The sequence below is a fragment of the Elgaria multicarinata genome, chromosome 3 (genome assembly GCF_023053635.1).
Source record: "Elgaria multicarinata webbii isolate HBS135686 ecotype San Diego chromosome 3, rElgMul1.1.pri, whole genome shotgun sequence".
NCBI lineage: Eukaryota > Metazoa > Chordata > Lepidosauria > Squamata > Anguidae > Elgaria > Elgaria multicarinata.
Genome location: NC_086173.1, coordinates 18,627,909 through 18,647,782, shown reverse-complemented (window position 1 = coordinate 18,647,782; position 19,874 = coordinate 18,627,909). Strand labels below are relative to the sequence as shown.

The 19,874-nt window shown below is 43.5% G+C and overlaps 1 protein-coding gene across 1 annotated transcript in view; it reads right to left on the bottom strand.

The window, feature by feature from the left end:
* Positions 1-19,514, bottom strand: part of SLC38A5 (solute carrier family 38 member 5) — a 67,199-nt gene extending 47,685 nt beyond the window's left edge. Inside the window, exon 1 of the mRNA XM_063119501.1 lies at positions 19,424-19,514. The gene's annotated coding sequence lies outside the window, so the exon portion shown is untranslated. The remainder of the gene's footprint in view (positions 1-19,423) is intronic.
* Between the last annotated feature and the right edge of the window lie 360 nt (positions 19,515-19,874).

The window sequence follows — 19,874 nt, the reverse complement described above, 5'->3', positions numbered from 1 at the left end:
TTTCCCATACAACTGTTAAAGATACAGGAGCTCTGTCCTCCTTTCCATATGGCCACCCTACACTTGGTTATATGGGGAATAGGGCGTGGCCAATTGGGGCCAGATTTGGGAGACCCCAAAACAGAAAAGCATGGTCCTGGCAAGTTCAGTTGCAAGGAGCAGTTTTCAGTTTAAACTCCTGCAATTATGACTGTGGATTCTGCCCGCGCAAGCAGACCTTCCTGTGGAGCTCAAAACATTTCCGCTCCATACATCTCATTACAGGGATCTGTCGTGGGGCAATGGAGGACCGGCTTTGCAGGGATGGGGAAAATGTTCCTGGTGTCTCCAGCTGTGCGTACCTCAAATCTAAGCCAGCTTTTCTGTTGGTAGTTGAAACTGTGCCTTTCCTTAACAACGGCCTGATGCACAGCCATTAGCAGGTAATAACACTCATCTCCACGCATTTGCTCATTTCTGCATATCATAGTGCAGTGAAGCATACAACTCTCCTGTTACAACAGCTCCACCGGCTTCCCGTCTGTTTCCAGGCAAAGGGTTGGTTATAACCTATAAAGGGGCCCAATACGGCTTGGGTCCAGGTTATCTGAAAAAACATATTCTTCCATATGAACCTGCCCATGCTCTGAGATCTTCAGGGGAGGTCTTTCTCTCAGTCCCACGACCATCACAGGCACGCCTGATGCATATGTGAGACATGGCCTTCTCAGTGGCTGCTCCAAGGCTCTGAAACTCCCTTCCCAGGAAGTCTAGACTAGCTTGCTCCTTGTTACCCTTTTGGAAGCAGGCAAAACCGTTTTTGTTCCGGTAGGCTTTTGGGAATACTCTGGACCTGTGTTAATGTATTGATTTTTTAAAATTGTTACCGCTTTTTATAATTTTTAAAATGTTTTTAATTTTATTGTGGGTTTAATTCTATTTTAACTTTTGTAAATTTATGTTTATATGCTTTAATTGTATATGTTCTAATCTGGTAAACCTGTTGAGTCCCAGTAATGGGAAAAAGGCAGGAAATAATAATAATAATAATAATAATCAGCAGCAGCAGCACAAAGCAGATCAGGATCAGTTTGTTTGTTTCCTCCCTCGTCATTTCGGAATAGGAGAATAGAGAATTCATTATATTTTTCTGACCTCACTTAGGGTGGCCAGATGCAAAAGCAGCCAAGACTCCTGGCCCTGTACTAGCTGAACAGAAGAGGGAATTTCAGCAGGTGTAGCTTGTCATGCAAGCTACAGCTGCTGAAATTCCCTTTTATATACAACTATTAAAAGTGCAGAAGCCCTGTCCTCTTTTGCCTCTAGCCACCCAAATCCTTCTACTTCTCTTCCACCACTCTTATCCATATCTGAGGCCATTGCCTCACAAAATATAAAAGACAGTTAGGCCAGGCCTAGTTTTCTGCATTTAGGCCTTCCTCCTGTTTTCTAAATCAAACATGGCTGCCAGTCCCTGAGGAGAAGGTAAGGAATACTTCCACCTTTACCCTCTTTCCAAAACACTAGGAGGATTGGTCTCCTGTATCTTTAACAATTGTATTGAAAGGGAATTTCAGCAAGCGTCATTTGTATGCATGCAGCACCTGCTGAAATTCCCTCTTCATCACCACAGTTCAAGCTGCAGGAGCCCTGACTGGTCACTTTAGCTAAAGAGGGCAGGGCTCCTGCAGCTTGAACTGTGGTGATGAAGAGGGAATTTCACCAGGTGCTGCTTGCATACAAATGACACCTGCTGAAATTCCCCTTTCAATACAACTGCTAAAGATACAGGCGCCCGGTCCTCCTTTTCATATGGTCACCGTACTCAACACAAAAGCAGCATTTGGGTTGGACATGGAGAAAGAGTAGTGGGCATATTTTGCCCTCAATACAACACTGTTTCCAAGTACAGCTCTTTGCTTTTTTCTCAGGGGAACGAATAGCAGCCATTCACTAGCCTGTGCAAGCAAGCATTTTGCCACACATCTGCACCTGACCTGATGTGCGGTAAAATCCTCTTTGCCATTTAGCATGATGATACAAGAATCCCAGCATATCCCAGACATCTCTATGGGCTCAATTATATGGAAGAAAGTAAATGCATGCCCTCAGAGAAAGCATTGAAGATGGGAACTAGTGTTGCCGCCCACACCTCATAATCCCAGCAACTTCCTTGAGAAACTGGTTTTGCTTCCTCTCAGCTGCATCCCAAAATGCAGCCTGTCCCATATTTTATTTATTTAATTTATATCCCGCCTTTCCACCAAAAAATGGTGCCCAAGGTAGCTAACAATAATAAAATACAGGTGAAAAACAATGTTAATTAAAATGTAACATAAAAACAAATTAAAAACCAAGCCAGATCTTATATGCAGACTGCACAGCCCTGCCCTAGGTTCTGTTTCCTGGTCATATTACAGAATGATGGATGGAATTATGGGAGAGCAGGACTGAATGAATGTTGGGAACTGACTAACATATAAGATCACTGGGGACCTATGAGAAATTATGGGTAGGAGTAGAGAGAGACAAGAGATTAGTTATTTTGCATCTTCCTTTCCTCAATTCTCTCTCTCTCTCTCTCTCTCTCTCTCTCTCTCTCTCTCTCTCACACACACACACACACACACACACAGAGAGCTTTTCTACATGAGGCATATTGTGCATTTGTAATTCCTTGCTCATTGTTCTTTAGATGACAGTTTTGCTTCTGTTTTTTAAGAGCATTTTTTTAAAAAATGGGGTATTTCCAAAGGAAAACAAAAGGTATTTCCTACTTTAGAACACAAGAAGAGCCATGCTGGATCAGACCAAGGGTCCATCTAGTCCAGCACTTTTTCACACAGCGGCCAACCAGCTGTTGAGCAGGGAACCACAAACAAGACTTAGTGCAACATCACCCTCCCACCCATGTTCCCCAACAACTAGTTTACTACCTCTGATACTGGAGGTTGCACTTAGCCATCAGGACTAGTAGCCATTGATAGCCTTCTTCTCAAGGAATTTATCCAGCCCCCTTTTAAAGACATGCAAATTGCTGGACATCACCACATCTTGTAGTAGTGAATTCTATCATTTAACTATGCACTGTGTGAAGAAGTCCTTCCTTTTATCTGTCCTGCATCTCCCACCAGTCAGCTTCATAGGATGACCCTGGGTTCAAGTATTATGGGAAAAGGAGAGAAAAAAATTATTTATTTATTTATTTATCGGCTATTGGGCGGTATAAAACTGTAATAAATAAATAAAAATAAATAAATTATTACATTTCTATACCGCCCAATAGCCGGAGCTCTCTGGGCGGTTCACAAAAATTATAACCATTCATAATATAAAACAACAGTATAAAACCATAATATAAAATACAATAAAAAAGCTCAACCAGATAAAAACAGCAGCAATGCAAAATTACAAATTTAAAACACCATGTTAAAATGTATTTATAGATTGTTAAAATGTTGGGAGAATAAAAAGGTCTTCATCTGGCGTCTAAAAGCATATAATGTAGGTGCCAAGCGAACCTCCTTAGGGAGCTCATTCCACAGCCGGGGTGCCTCAGCAGAGAAGGCCCTCCTCCTGGTAGCCACCTGCCTCACTTCCTTTGGCAGGGGCTCGCGGAGAAGGACCCCTGAGGATGACCTTAGGGTCCAGGCAGGTACATATGGGAGGAGGCGTTCCTTCAGATAGCCTGGCCCCAAGCCGTTTAGGGCTTTAAATGTTAATACCACCACTTTGAATCGGGCCCGTACCTGGACTGGCAGCCAATGAAGCTGGAAAAGGACTGGCGTAATGTGGTCTCATTGGCCAGTCCCTGTTAGTAAGTGTGCTGCCCTGTTTTGTACCAGTTGAAGTTTCCGGACCGTTTTCAAAGGCAGCCCCACGTATAACGCATTGCAGTAATCCAAACGAGAGGTTATCAGAGCATGGATAACTATAGCTAGGCTATCTCTGTCCAGATAAGGGCGCAGCTGGTATATCAGCCTAAGCTGGTAAAAGGTGCTCTTTGCCACTGAGTTCACCTGTGCCTCAAGAGACAGTTCTGGATCCATGAGCACCCCCAAACTACGGACCCGATCCTCTAGGGGGAGTGCAACCCCGTCCAGGACAGGGCAAACATCACCTCGCCGGACAGATGAACCACCCGCTAACAGTACCTCCGTCTTGTCTGGATTGAGTTTCAGTTTATTAGCCCTCATCCAGTCCATTACCGTGCCCAGGCACTGGTTCAGAACAGCCACTGCCTCACCTGGGTTTGATGAAAAGGAAAGGTAGATGTCTCCCTACCACATTCTCTACACCATGCATAATTTTGTACACTTCTATCATGTCTCCCCTTAGCCTCCTTTTTTCCAAGCTAAACAATCCCAGGTATTGTAACTTTCCCTCATAGGGGAATTGCTCCAGTCCCTTGATCATTTTAGTTGCCCTTTTCTGCAGTATTCTAGGTGTGGTCGCACCATAAATTTGTATAAAGGCAGTATGATACTGGTAGTTAACATGAAGTTTGCCTTTTCTTTTCTTTTTTTTTACAATGGGCACACACTGAGTTGACATTTTCACTGAGCTGTCCACCACAACCCCAAGGTCTCTTTCTTTGTCGGTCATGGCCAGCTCATTTGTGATTTTGCTATTCCACTATAGCACAGTGTCACCTAGAGGTTATGTAGCCAAAAATCAGGAAAGGAAAAGCTCTTTCTGTAGAGCTCAGATCTCAATTTTGCAACAAAACCAATAGTAAATTATGTGGATTATCAGCCTCATGTAGAAAAGCTCGCAAGTCCAACAGGTGATTGCAATGTGGAATGATATATGGTATATTTCAGATCTGGTAGAACTGATGGGGATCAAAGTTATTGGCAACCTATTCTAAGCAGTTAGGCAGGCATTAGTGCCTTTCAATTTAGCACTAATATGCACAACTAGAAATGCACAGAGGGTCCTGGGGAAAAATTGGGACAGGACACCCCCTGTAGTAACAGTGGGAAATATGTTGTGCAGGTTTCAAATTGGCCTGTGCTGGCCCTGTTACCATCATCACCAAGTGAGTATGTTCATACTGGGGGATCCGCATGGTCAAAAGACTTTGGTACATATGGATTATGGGTATCTAATGAGCATGCATCAAGTGAATACAGGCCAAGGATAGACATGCACATAGGATTTCAGCAGGGATGGTCTTGCCATGAAACAAGGCAAAGCTGATGCTTCAAGGAAGTAGATGTGGAGCTTTATTAAGGGTGGCCAAAAAATGGGACTATCAGATATAGGCTGGGTTCACACAACACGCTAACCCACCTAGTTTGGGTTGTTGTTGAGTCATGAATTTATTGTGTTGTCTGAACGTAGTCCGTTTTCCGCAGGCTGGATTATCGTGTCATTTGGATACAGTGTGTTTCTTGTTAACCATGCTTGTTAAGCACCCTGAACAAACCAACAACAAGCCATGGGTTCTCAAGGTGGCTTGTTTGAGAAAAATAAACCACACTGCATGTTTAACAAGCCACCCTGTGGAAAATTCTCTGCGTTCAGACAACACAATAACCTATTGTGGGTTACTGTGTTGTTTGAACCCAGCTACTGTCAATTGGCCATAATGTGACGAGGGATTTCCACAGAAGTGTGTGCTGTTCTCTCCCCTGTCCCTGTAGAGCCTTTTATCTGCATTACAGGCATATCTTCAACAAGCAAAGCATTACCAGCACTACATATGAGGAAATGGTTCATCTTTTGGAATGTCTGTCGGTCATACAACAGACAAGGCCACAAGAGAAGCCCTCAACTAAGAAAAACAAAAGATCGCAACATCACCTCAGGCTTCTATTACACCGGTGTTTAGATTTCATTCATTTTTACTGTATTAAGTGTGTAATTTGGGATAAAGGCGTGGTTTATAAATTTTAAAAATAAAAATACTGAAAAGCTCAATACTCTGTAGGGTTGCCAGCTTCTTTTTCTAGCAAAACTCCTATGCTTTTAATCTCCGCAACCAGTAAATATCCAAAAGAACAGGAGTCTTGCCAGATAAAACAATAGCAAAACCCTCCACTTCTGGGCCAAACTACATGTTATGTTAAATTTGGGGTTTTTGCATTTTTAATATCAATGTTTTTATACACCGCAATGGCAGACATGTGGGTGAGCAGGTTTTTGTATTGGGAGGAACATTCCCATTAGCACAATGGGAGTTTTTCCAATTCCAGAAAATATAGCCACAATTTTCTGGCAGCTGGAGTCGCTGGAACTAAGGATCTCAAGGGTTAATCCTGCTGCCTACACCTGGGAAAGAACTCTGAAGGCTGGGTGGGGCAGAAGCAGCAATGGAGATGTCTGGTTGGTGCTTTGATCTTTAACCGCATCCTTAGCTCAAAGTAATGTTCCCACAAAGATGCAGAACACCTGGTTTCCAGGCTGGCTCTGGCAGGATAATGGGGCCTACTGGGCTTGGAAAAGGTGGCTGACAGCCAGGACATCTTGGATCCTGTTTTAAGCTCTGGAAGGTGCATAAGATATGCAGGTGGTTAAAGCAGGAGATGTAGGAAGTCATGATTGATTGATTTCATTTTTATACCACCCAACAGCTGAAGCTCTCTGGGCAGATCACATCATCTCTGGGGTTCTGGGTTATTCCCTTTGCACCCCCCCGCTCCAAAAAACCCTATTGCCCTCCCACATCTCTTGCCTGATGTTTCCATTTTCTCCATGCCATCTGTGGCTCCAGCTGCTCTTCCCAGAAAAACACCTGGGTGGGCATTATCTTATCCAGGGTGTGTATCCAGGAGCTGGAATCTGAGCACAAGGTGGGGATGGTCTACTGCAGATGTGGTAGGACTCGGACAATGCCCACAGAATGCCCGTTCCCAGGGATCTCCTAAAGAAGGATGTCTGGGAAGAAACAAAATCCGAGCATTTGAACACCTCACTTCACTGAAGTTCCTCAACAATAATCTGCTGCAGTTAAGCCCTGCAGCACTTCCTTTGTACACTTCAGAACATGGCCCAGGCTCAAGTGTGCCTGGAAGACGAGTTCTACGACTGAAAACCTCTGCAGATGTAACATTCCTAGGGTGGCTAGTTACAAAAGAAGACAGGGCTCGAACAACCTTTAATTGTTGTCCTATAAAACTACTGATGGTGCAATGCCCTTGCCCTTTTTTGCATCCGGCCATTCTAAACGTTCCCAATGTAATTAAGGGAAGAAAGATGGGCTAAGATTGTACACCATCTCTGCCTCTCTCACACATATAAGTGCAAGCTCTAGTTAGTCTTAACTATGCTTACAGGCAGTGCTGAAGTAACAGCAGTCCTACACACACTTATCTGGGAGTAAACTACGTCAAAACCAAACCTGATCAAAAACAAACTATAGTTCATATTATCGATGGTTAATCCTATTATATATATTTATCCCAAGTAAATCTGATGTAGTTTACTCCGAGATAGGTGGGTGTTGGATTGCAGTTATTTCAGCACTGCCTGAAAGTATGTTTAAGACTAACTAGGGCTTGCACTTATATGGGGATTTTAAACAAGCATCAAACCCAGATTAGAAGAAAACTAATGAGGACAATGTAACTTTTAGCTATGGTTAAGATTAATTAGGGCTAAAATGCTTTTCTGGCTGTAGTTGGGTTTTAAAAAATATATAATGAAAGACAGGTATAGACCAATAACACTATAATGCTATAACATTGATTCTTTTTAAAATTATTTGAGGTGGGGAGAGGCCCTTACTGGTCGCCACCATTAACCATGTTGCTAAAATGGTGGTGACTTGGAAGTTGTTTTTTATCATTAAAAAAATATCATTATCATATTATAATGTTATAGCAGTATAACAGCACAATACCATTATGGTGTTATACACACCTTCAATTTTTTAAAAAACCGTATAGCCAGAAAAGCAATTCAGTGTGAATTTAAAGAGTGATAAAAAATAGGGTAATAAATTGGCTAAATCACAAGTGTTATGGTGGATCTGTGCCGAGTTTGAAATGACCCCACTTACAGCAGCTGTGCCACACATTAGGAAAAGTACAATACCTTTTCTATGGAAAAGTACACTACAATTCTGTGGGAAATCCATTGCAATTTCGCTTGTTCCTTACAAAAGAAAAACAATTATAAGGTAGCACTAGGAACTGACCTATCTACAAACAACCTTGGACACAACCATAGACAACACAATTAAAAAAGCCTGTTTTAATTGAAAAACGACACAATTAAAATCTGGTTGATGATCATACTAACGCAGTTCCTGTGCCTTTAAGCACAGCGGAGCAGCAATTTAACAGATGCTGCTTTCCTCTTCATTACATCTCTAGGCTGTCAACAGCTAAAGCGGTTACATTTCTGCAGTGTTAAAAGGCACAAGAACCCTGGCCACTGATGGGATGGGGGTGTAATGGCAACCCTACTATTGAGTTTACAGTGGTGAGATCTGAGGTTAGGAGAAAGGCTTCCAATTTCACACTGCTCAAACTCCTGTAAGTAAGGGTGGGGCGGGGAGGGCAGTGTGCTGTCGCACTGTGTAATATTACCATGTGAAGTTTCAAAGGAGAAGGGATTTGTGCTCGAATGCATGAGCATGACCACGTCACACTGCCACCTCGCTAGGCCTCAATATTTGCTTTGTGTGTTTACACAGTCTTGTTGGGGCAGGTCTACAAAGTTCACTCTTCTCCAGCTTGAGTTGCCTGCACTAACCAAGCTGAGCAGGGCCAGGAGGCGGTGTGTGTGTGTGTGTGTGTGTGAGAGAGAGAGAGAGAGAGAGAGAGAGAGAGAGAGAGAGAGAGAGAGAGAGAGAGAGAAAGAAAAGGGGGAAATATCTACTTTAGGGTAGGGTGACCAACTGTCAGGATTTCCCCGGATTTGTCCTGGTTTTTGTTGTTTCCATGGTGTCAGGGGGGATTTTCTATAATTTTCAATAATGTCCTGGAATGACACACCTTCTCTTTTAAGGCTGCCATTAGCATGGCAGGAGGGAGTGACATGCTTTCTTGAGGCACGTCATTCCCCCACCCCGAGCTCCAATTGAGGTCTTAAAGGGGAAAGTGGGTCATTCGTGGACATTATAGAAAAGGCCCCAATTGGAGTGGATGGTGGTGGTGCAGAATGAAATCCTTTCCCCTCCTCCACTCCAATGGGGTTCTTTAAGGTGGCGGGGGAATAACGTACTTTCTGCAGGACTCAGAAAGCTGCTTCCCCACACACACACTAGGTGTCCTCTTTTTTGGTTTCCCAAATATGGTCACCCTACTTTAGGGAAACAAAACAATGTTATGTCCTGTGTTAGGAGTAAATCAGAGCACCACACACAAAGCCACAACAGCGTGGAAAACTGGGAAAGAACCATGCTTCCAAGCCAGAAAAACAGGGACTGTTGAATTCAATGGGACTTACTTTTGAATAGACATGTACAGATTAGTCAGACTTGAATAGCCTTCTCCCCACCCCACCTTAAGACCTTGATGTGTTGAACTACAACTCCCATCACTGGAAGCCAATGGCCATGTGGGCTGGGAATGAAAGGAGTGTAACCCAACACCACTGAAGGGCACTAGGTAGGGGAAAAGCTGGCCTAAAAGCCAACCTGTGGGTTGTCCTATATTTTCCATTAATGCTTGCTCCCGCCCACAAACGAAAATTGGTTTATAAGGAGTAATTATATGCAAATCAATAGAAGACAGCAAGCATTTTCATGCTTTAATCTCAACTTGATTTCTTGCAGAATTTGACCCACAGACTCATACATAGGAAGGAGCAAGGGATATGATTTAAAAAGTGTTTATAATACAATGGTATGAAAAAAACCAGAATTTAATGGGGCGTCTGCCAAATTCTAAAGCCCCTCAGCCAGCATAACTCCATAGGATAGGAATGCACCCTTAATCAATTAACTGATTAATCAGTAAAAAAAAAACCTGACTAAAAAGTGGCCTCAACTAATTAGGCAGTAGGCTTTTTTAAAGAAGTATTTTTAATACAACCATTTATACAAACAGCAAGCATTGTCTTAAAAGAGACATTCTACGTTCTCTCACACGCAGACGAATGCTTCTTCCAAAATATTGCCTGCTATGACCTCTCTGCATTATCTATAAACAAAGGTATGTTTCTCGCTTCAGGGCTACTGTTTTTATCCATATACATAAATTATGTGACACCTTGTAGGCCCCTTCCAACTCTGCTATTCTATGATTCTACATTAACATTTAAACTAGCCTTTCCCAACCCGTTGCCCTTTAGGTGTATTGGACTGCAACTCGTATCATTCCCCAGCCAACATGCTGGATGGTGAGTATTGCAGTCTAACACATCTGGAGGATACCAGGTTGGAGAAGACTGATGTGGTTTATTTCATGTCAGCACTACAATACACAGAAGCTGCACTCGTGAATGCTGCTATGTTTTAAATAATGCCCCAAAATCATAATGCAGAAAGTTGCATTATTTAAAGTGAAAGCCAAGACTGTCAAAAATTCAACTTGTGTTCCAAATGTCATTTTTGATGTGGCATTCAGCATAGCTGGGAATTGCCTTGGATTCTCTGCAACTGTCAGGAATATGGACAGTGCAGCTGCCCATGAGTCAGGTGTGCTGATGGCAACCCCTCAATATGAGCAGAAGAAACAGCATATTCTTGGATTTCCAGGAACAGATGTAGAAGTATTAGGCAATTGCTACTTAGGTGCAATCAATAAAAGTGCAGGGTGTTCAAACATGGCGTACACATGGAAAAATAGTACATTAACCGTGCAATACTATGCATATTTACTCAGAAGTAAATCCAATTATGTAATGGAGCTTACCATGAGGGAAGTGTGCACATGATTGCAGCACAATGCTAAAATCCTACACATACTTACATGGGAGTAAGCCCCATTGAACTCAGTGGCACTTACTTTTAAGGAAGCATGCAAAGGATTGTGTTGTGAATGTCCAAATAAGCATTTCATTGCTGCTGAGTTTACCTAACACCCCCCCCAAAAAAAGTTTCCTTCTAAGCCAAAATAAGACACAGGGGTTGGGCTTTTTTTTGCCCTCGGCCCTGCTCCACAAAACCTCTCACCTAAGCACAAGAACAAATAAGAAAAGTTCTCTATTTAGTAAAAAACAAACAAAAAACAACCTCAAACCTACCAGTAGGATCAAACTAGACCTCATGGTTCAGTCCTTTCAAATGGTTCTTTCAAAAAAGGGCAGCAAAGAGCTTTTAATTTGGATTTATGAAACAATTTCATGTAAACAAATTTGTATTTGACTAAAAATGCTACATATGGCTGTCTTTTTTGGAGGTATTAAAGGATGTACAAGATGACTTGCAGCTGAATAAAGAAAAGCTATAATTCATTGTTAGAAGGAAGGGCTGTATTTTTCTATTTTGTAATCCTTGGAGGCCAAAACGTCTGGAGGGACACAAGTCATCCACCCAGGCTATATCTACCAATGAAGGTGTACAGCCCTATTTTCAAACAAAGTAATAATGAGGCTTACGGACATAAGGAGGCAGGAAATGATTAATACCAAAACAAACCACTGGACTGTCTAAGCTTCTGGGATCTCAAACTGGAACAGGGAGAGCAAGCTGTTGCTCAGGGAAATGCTAAACTCCCTCTGTGCCGTCCCCTGACACAAATTGATGATAACTGATTTAGAGGTTCATCAGACAAGCATTTTAGCACATGCGCGCTACTGCCCACTTACAGATGTGTGTGCGTCCTTTAGACGTCATCCTGCTCCTTCTGCTTGTTTTTCCATCGCAAAATAGACCCCTTTTAATCTGCCTTTTTTAAAAAAAAGGGAATGTGCCGCTGTCTCCTGCTCTGTGCAGGAAAAGTGTTATGATTAAAACTAATAGGCCACGTGGTCTTTGTTTACTTCCTCTTTCCCCTCCAGGCAGAAGTAATGAGGGACAAAAGTGGCGGCAAGAAAGCGACAGTAAGGAAATGTGATTTCCCCCCTCTGTGATGATGCTCTTAGTCAGGTGGTACAGTGCAAACCACCCACTCCCCAAATCTGTGCACATTGTATACAACAGAGGCCGCCAATCTTTTTTGGGCCAATGGGCATATCTGGAATTTTGAGACTGTATTGTGGATATTCTCACAAATGACTGCCATGAGTGGGCTTGCTCATTTTGCTATGGTGAGCAAGATTGGTCAAAAAACAACTAATTTCCCAGAAGGAAAACAAGTGAGACTGTAAGAAAAGTAACTTGTCCAAGAACCTAAATATAAGGCAGAAGTGTGTGTGTGTGGGGGGGGGGGTTTTCCTAAGCTCCAAAACACAAAACTACTTTTTTCAACCCAAATAAAGATGGCACTGTAATGTAACACTTCACTTTACAGCACACCAGCCTCCCAGTTTAAAAACTCCTAAAAATAAAATGAAAATCAGCAAACCTAACAGACACCAAGAGAGGTATAAAAGACCACACGTCTACAAGATGGTTCTTCTTGCTTGGTAACCTGACAACTATGTAATAGGAAAATATTCAAAAACTTGAAATGCTGTGTGAACAAGGTGCTGGTAGTCAGGAGTGGGACTTCATTGCCCCACCTAGCTAGGTGGGGCTAGGAGGGGGGAAATCCTCCCCAGGACTAGCAAATGCAGAATAGATTATAAACTCCTTCAGACAGGGGGAAAACACATTCCCTTACCGTGGCTCTGCTTCCTGCATCTCTTCTGCTCCTGCAACAAGCTGCAATTACACGAAGAGACCAGGAAGAGAGCAGTGACCACATGGCTTGTACAGCCTCAATGCGGTTAAATGGGATAGCGCCTTCTAGTGGACATTTTATAGCGTAACTTCTCCTGCACACAGCAGGAAATATCAATATGTACCGACATTTTCAGAAGAGTCGGGTTTTCCAAGCCTTTTTTTAAATCGCCAAAACTGGGAGATGGAGCAGGAAATGCACAGGAAGATCACTGCGTTATCACAATGACCTGTGAATGTCCATGAGTGGCCAGTCACAAGCATGCTATATAGCACTCATTTAAAGAAGCTCTATGACCCCATAAACTGAGATACAGAGGGTGGCTATGAGAGAGGGACTTTTCAGCAATGGCCCAACCCTCCTTAGAGAGAGTAACCCAGCTTCAACATTAACAGCTTTTTGGTGCTAGGCAAAGATGTAAAAAAATAACCCTTATCACAGTTCTAAAATACTGATATTAATATTTTAACCTCTGCTTCTGATGGTGATTTGGATGCGGCTTTAGCCCTCTGAGGTTGTTTTTGGTAGGCTCTCTTTTGGGATTAGATTATATGACTATGGTATGGCTGGTATTATGTTATTCTCTGCTGTTTTGTTTTATTGGATTTTTGTTCTGTTCCAGAATTTATGTTTTTGAACTGTTTTGTCTAACTAAAAGAGTTTTAATTATCTTTTGGCTTTTGGGCAATTGATAAATATAATAAATAAGCAAAATGTTGAAATTATACACAACTGTGTATCACAGTACTCAGTTTATGGGTTACTTGGTGCAGAATCTGGGATGTGTATTGTGCATATATTTGCTTATGTAGAGAGAAACAGAGAAAGATGCATATTATGTATACAGCTATCATTTCCCTCCTTGAAACTCCCTCAAAATGACACTATGAGGTTATTCATAAAACACTACAACCTAGGCCACAGCTAGACCTAAGGTTTATCCTGGGATCATCCAGGGTTCACCCCTGCCTGAGCACTGGATCCCCTGTGTGTCACCTAGATGAACAGGTTTGACCCCTGGACGATCCAGGGATAAACCTTAGGTCTAGCTATGGCCCTAGAGTAGTTGTTGAATCATGGAATGTTGCTGAATCATGGGTTGTGTTATGTTAACCAAGCCATGTTAAAACTATAGTTTATTAACCATGAACAACTCATGAAGAGAACCCATGGTTTGTTGTTGGGTTGTGAACTTTGGGTTGTTTATTGTTTTTTTAAAAACCCATGTTTTGTTAGTATGCCTGGGTTCACACAACACAGCAATCCACGATTTAACAACAATCCATATTTTGAGTTGTTGTGTTGTGTGAACCAGGTCTATGTCTATGTAGGTTACCTGCAGGATCGCCTTCTCCCAAACTGTCCGCCTTACACACTTAGATCCTCTGGGGAGAATTTACTTCAGTCAGCCAAAACTAGGCTGACATCTATTACCAAGAGGACCTTTTCTTCTGTTGCCCCCAGATTGTGGAATGGCCTGCCAGAGGAGATTTGTAAAATTAACTCTCTCTGTGATTTTAAGACAGCTTTGAAAACTAGCCTTTTCCAGCAGGCCTACACAGACCTTGATGAATATGAAATCAAGTATTTTTAAGATGTGTTGATTCTTGTACTTATGTTGTTCCCCACCTCGATCCAAAGGGAGAGGCGGGTAAGAAATAAACAAAATTATTATTATTATTATTATTATTATTATTATTATTATTATTATTATTATTATTCCAAGGGGCACAGTGGGCAGGAGAGGAATAAGTAGCGATGACCAGGAGGTGGCTTTCAAGAGCTGTGCCCTGTTGCTGTTTCTGGTCATGGCAAAATGAAGTTTAAAAGGGGGGGGGGAGTCTTTAAAGCACGAATACCACAGCCACAAAACAAGGCTCTCCTCTGAAAATTTTGCAAACTTCCCCCCATTCTCACAAGAAATCACTGCCTCCCCCCTACATTTGTCACCTCCAAATAGGGTGGCCAACTTGGGAGGAGCGTTTCATGGCAGTTTTTTATATCTTTATGTGCCTACACATACGCCCTGAGCACAGAATACACACAATTCTGACTATTGTCAGAAATTGGCAACAGCTTTCTGGGATCCAAGACCACCATTTTCCCAAGCACTGCTGGCTGAATGCCGGTTCCCACATGCAAGGCCTGCTTATTTCCCCCACATGATGGTCTCCACAACCGGCCGCAGTGAGAAACACATTTGCATGAGCCAGGCAATGCATCAAGGCCGCTGCAGCTATTCTTGTCGTGACGGCTACGACTGGAAAAAGTGCTGAAATTACTTCCAGCTGTATCCATATACAGCGCAGTTCATCCTTCCGTTTCCCCACACCATAGTGGGCGCATGTGCGCGGCCGGAAGGCCACACACCGTTATTAGCTGTCCCTGAGTTTTCACCGGAAATGCTGAGGACTGAACCTGGGAGAAGATACACGTTGCTCTCTCCACAGCCGCTCCCCCGCTGAAGCTCCAGGAAATGGGAGACAGCTGTGGCCAACCTCTCCCTTCCTTGGCACACTACCCAGTATTAGCTGCAGCTCCCCCCGCCCCGTCTCACTCTCAGGAGAAGAAACGCAAAGTGTCTAGAGATAAAACAGGGTGGTCTCTGGGTGCTCCAAACCTCGGGAAAGATTGCAAAGGGGAAAGAGCAGGAGATGACAGGACACAGTGATTTACGCACGAAATCTATCTACCTGCTGGGGTTCGGGGAAATGGCTGAGAGGCACACAATTTCCATATGGTTCCAAGTTGATCCTGGCTGGCTCTGGGGGACAGCAACAGGATCCATGGCCTCTAGGTGAGCCAGTGCGGTGTAGTGGCTGAGGTGTTGGACTGGGAGTCGGGAGATCCGGGTTCTAGTCCGCACTCGGCCATGGAAAGCTACTGGGTGATTTTGGGGCAGTCACAGACCCTCAGCCCAACCTAACTTACAGGGTTGTTGTGGTGGGGATAACATGGAGAGGAGGAGGATTATGTATGCTGCCTTGGGTTCCTTGGAGGAAAAAAGGCAGGAAAATAATAATAATAATAATAATAATAATAATAATAATAATAATAATAATATTAAGTGGCACTAACCCTAATTCAGATGCAGATCAACAGGGCTATTTTCAAGGCCAGGGCCAAGACAGGAATAACATGCAGCAATGGGGGGGGGGGGAGAGAATCTTAAGCCTACGTGACATGTCAGGACTGTTTTACACATGCATGCTCATGATTCAATGACTGCAGCATCCAGTAACTCATGTGAACAGGGCCACCAAAGATCTAACACCAAAGGGCCCACCTGCCCTAGGATAAATAGCACCCAGGGAGTTCCTCCAGAGCAGTTTTGCAGAGTGGTCAAGTAGTGTGGCTTGTGCAGAATTACAAAAACTTAGCAAAGCGGTGTTCACTGGTTTCTATCTACAAGTAATATCAATCCAGAAATTGAAAAAGATCCATACTTTAAAACTCATTGTTGGAAAGCTCACTGTCGTAGCTGGTACCCAAACAATGTATATAACTTTGTGGGGGGAAAGTCTAAATATACTTACTGCTTTATTCTTTGCCTCTGCACACTGCAAACAGTATACTCAAACACCAGGTTTGACTTCCTCTTCAGCTGGCTGCCCGTCCCTGAAGCCGCCTTAACCAAAGCAGCAATGTTCATCTTGCCTCCCACACAATGGTTTTTAGTGGAGCCGGTTCATAAAATTCAGCTGCCAGTCATCCAAGACCGGTTCACACATGCACATTCAGGACTTGCAACATCCAGTAACAACTTGCACGTGTGAATATGCTGCCACAGATATGAAACCACAGACAAAACTTCCACCATCACCTCAAACGCAATGCTGTCTCTGACGGAGTCATCAGTTCGCAAATTCAGCCGCCAGTCAGCTGATGCATGTGCATGTGTGAGCCGGACGCTATTCCAGGCAAGACTTGAACCTTGGCAACTCTTGTTTAGAATTAGGGAAGGGGTTGAAAAGCATCTAAGTTTAAAAATATGCTGCTTGACTGGAGAACCAGGCATGAATGATCAGGTGGAAATGTGCGGGGGGGGGGGGGAGGAAAGAAGAGTGGAAATAAGACACATCCATTGATATTTTAGGGAAATGGGTAAACAAAGCCCTACAATACTGTTTGTGTAGAAGAAACCAGGGTGTGTGGCTGGGAGTGGCATGGAGAACAGGAACTAATTTACACAATTTCTTTTTTCAGTTTAGTTTAATTAAATTGTATGGCTTTTTACTGGCATGAAAATAACACACAAAAGTGTTGCCAAAGTACATGGGAAGGTCAGATCCCTAAAATATGAGGCAAAAGGCATGTAAAAGGTGCGTTCCCAATGGTTGGGGTCCCGCCTTTACAAAGGATGCTGGCTGGCTTCAGTGAACTAAAGTCTATAAAAGAGAAAATTTACGCCCAAATAAATTTGTTTGTTTTTAAGATGCCACAAGACTGTTGGTTGGTTGTTCTGCAATAGACTAACACAGATGCCCTTCTGGAAATGGCTCCATCCAGACATCCTAGAAGCGAATTCAGGTTTGCCCCATAAATTTTGCTGCTGATGTGTCAAATAAACCTGCTGTTATTTGATAGGATTCAGGAGTAGTTGTCAGCTGACAGAGGACATGCAGTCCAATCCTTTTTATTATGGCTTAATCCAGAACTACCACTACTGGTTCTGTTTTCATAAAGCCCTAACACAGTCCAAGCATCCCAAAATTAGCAGGCAATTAAAGAACTGGGGCAAAGAAAGAGAAAGGATGTTGAGTGATAAGTCGTAATTACGCTGCTTACATTATGGAAAGAATATGGGTAAAACCAGAATACACACTCAGGATCACTTACAGCACAATCCTAGGCAGGTCTACTCAGAAGTAAGTACCACTGAGTTCAATAGCGCATACTCCCAGTTAAGTGGGTATAGGATTGCAGCCTTAATATAAGTTAGTTCCCTTCAATACAGTTAACCAACCTGTTATCCACACAGTCAAGTTGTCAAAGGCAGTAACCACTTCCAATGCATGCTTAATGGGTGGAGCAATTGTGAGTATAGAACTAGGAAATGAGAGTTATTTAAATTATTCAGAAACAATGTGTTGCAATCTTGCATTCTCTAATAATCGATCACTTTCGAATATCACACACACACAATTTGTATGATGTACTAACCAATCCAGAATATCCACTGGCTTTGCACTCAGAATCAATGACTCAGATTAGAATTCAACTCTCAGCCCCAGGTATTTGGTGCTTGCAGCAGAAAGTACAAAAAGGGTAGTTAATGAAATAATTGACGACTCGCTGCCAAAATCTGAAGCTGGCCATTTTACCCTGCCATAATTATGCACTGAAATAGTGTTAAAACAACTGTTTTACCATAGTACTTAAACCACCCTGATCAACAAAGTGATTGAATGATGTTAAGAGTTAATTAATCCATTTCAAGTAATCTTAAACACAAGACACCCACTGTATAGGTGAGTGTCACCTCTTCTCAGTTTCCCTAAGGAGACATGGCTTTCTCTATTGAGAGAGACTTCAAACAACTCAAGGTGCATAAATAATCAAAATCACTTCATGAGGACTAGCTCTTTAAACATATGGGCCGTACCGTAATATGATCCGTCAAAAATTAACGACTTCAAGGTCCCAATGTGATTTTCTTGCGTAATTTTGGCTTGTATAGGTCCTCCTGATTAACAGACTACACGGAGTGTGAATTTTGCATATGTGTGGAGCCGTCTACAAGGATTGGGAGTCAAATTCAACTTCCTCTCACTTTCGAAAAAAATCGGAGCATTTTAATAAAGAGTTCTGGTCACACAAAAATAGGGTCAAGGAATTCTCTTTTAAATACTACTGCTGAATAATATCCAAGACATGCTACTGCTTGGATTTGTTAGGGGATCGCTTTGCAGGTTCTGCTGCCTCCTCCGGGGACCCATTTTGTATATTCTTTGGCAGCCCACGTGGCAATGACAGCCTATGTGGCCACAAAACAAAAACAAAGATCGCCCCTCTTTTACACGGAACCTGCTTGCCAACTGTGTGTGTGTGTGTGTGTGTGTGTGTGTGTGTGTGTGTGTGTGTGTGTGTGTGTGTGTGTGTGTGTCCCGCTCTCTTTCCAAGTACAGGCACACGACCACGAGTAGCCGCCAGCTCGCACCCCCCATCCCACTTCCTTCTCTCAGAGGCCTCGCAAAAGGGGGTCTCGATGTAGCGTTGCCAGCCAAGCCCGCCATCGACGGGACTCGGAATCCGCGCACCCTCCCACCACCAGGACCCCACATTACCACCCCCACCCCACACACACTTCCACACAAACACAACGCACAAGTCTTCACACATCTTGTCCACCCCCACCCCCGAGCCTTGAAGTTTTGCTTTGGGAGCAACGTTCTTCGTTCCCTTGAAGTTGACTCTAGAATGCATGACGGGGTCCGGCTCTCCCACCTCTCCAAAGGGGCCTCTCCAAAGCGGGGCAGCGGGATCGGAGTGGAAAAGGGCGAAGAGGACCCTCCGTCCTGCTTCGCTTCTCCCACTAAGCCCCCGTTTCCCTTCCAGCCTCTTTGCAGCGCTGGGATTCTGATGCAACAGCCCGCTTGAGTTGCAAGAGTTGCAAGAGTTGCAAAAACGCACGCCTGCCCCTTGTCTGTCAGTTGGCTTATTTGTTTGACTCGTCCACACACGCAAACGCGAGGCTTCCCCCAGTTTCGGAACCCCGCACTCACCCTCTGTGGGTCTTTTTGGAGAAGAATCGGAGTTTGATGGGCTTCCCCACACCAACTAGTGAAGTGTCTCTGGGAAAAGACGCTGGGTTAAAGAAAGTCCCCTTCCGCGCGCGCAGACACACACGCAGCGGCAATCACACACACATAGACACGCACGCACGCCTCTCCACCAATCAAACCCCGGGTAAATTTGAGGGTTGGGAGAAGTGGACGAAAAGGCAAATCCGGGCTCAGGGGCTGCGTGGGAATGGAGCGGCAGGTGGGTGGCAGAACCGCTCCACAGTGGCTGTTGGCTGCCAAGACAGATCCGAAAGAAACTCTAGAGCAAGCGGGGTGCCGTCCAGATGTTTTGGACTAGAACTCCAACCAGTCCCAGCCAATATGGCAAGTGGTCAGGAATTATGAGGGTTGTAGTCCAGAACATCTGGAGGGCACCAGGTGAGCTATATTT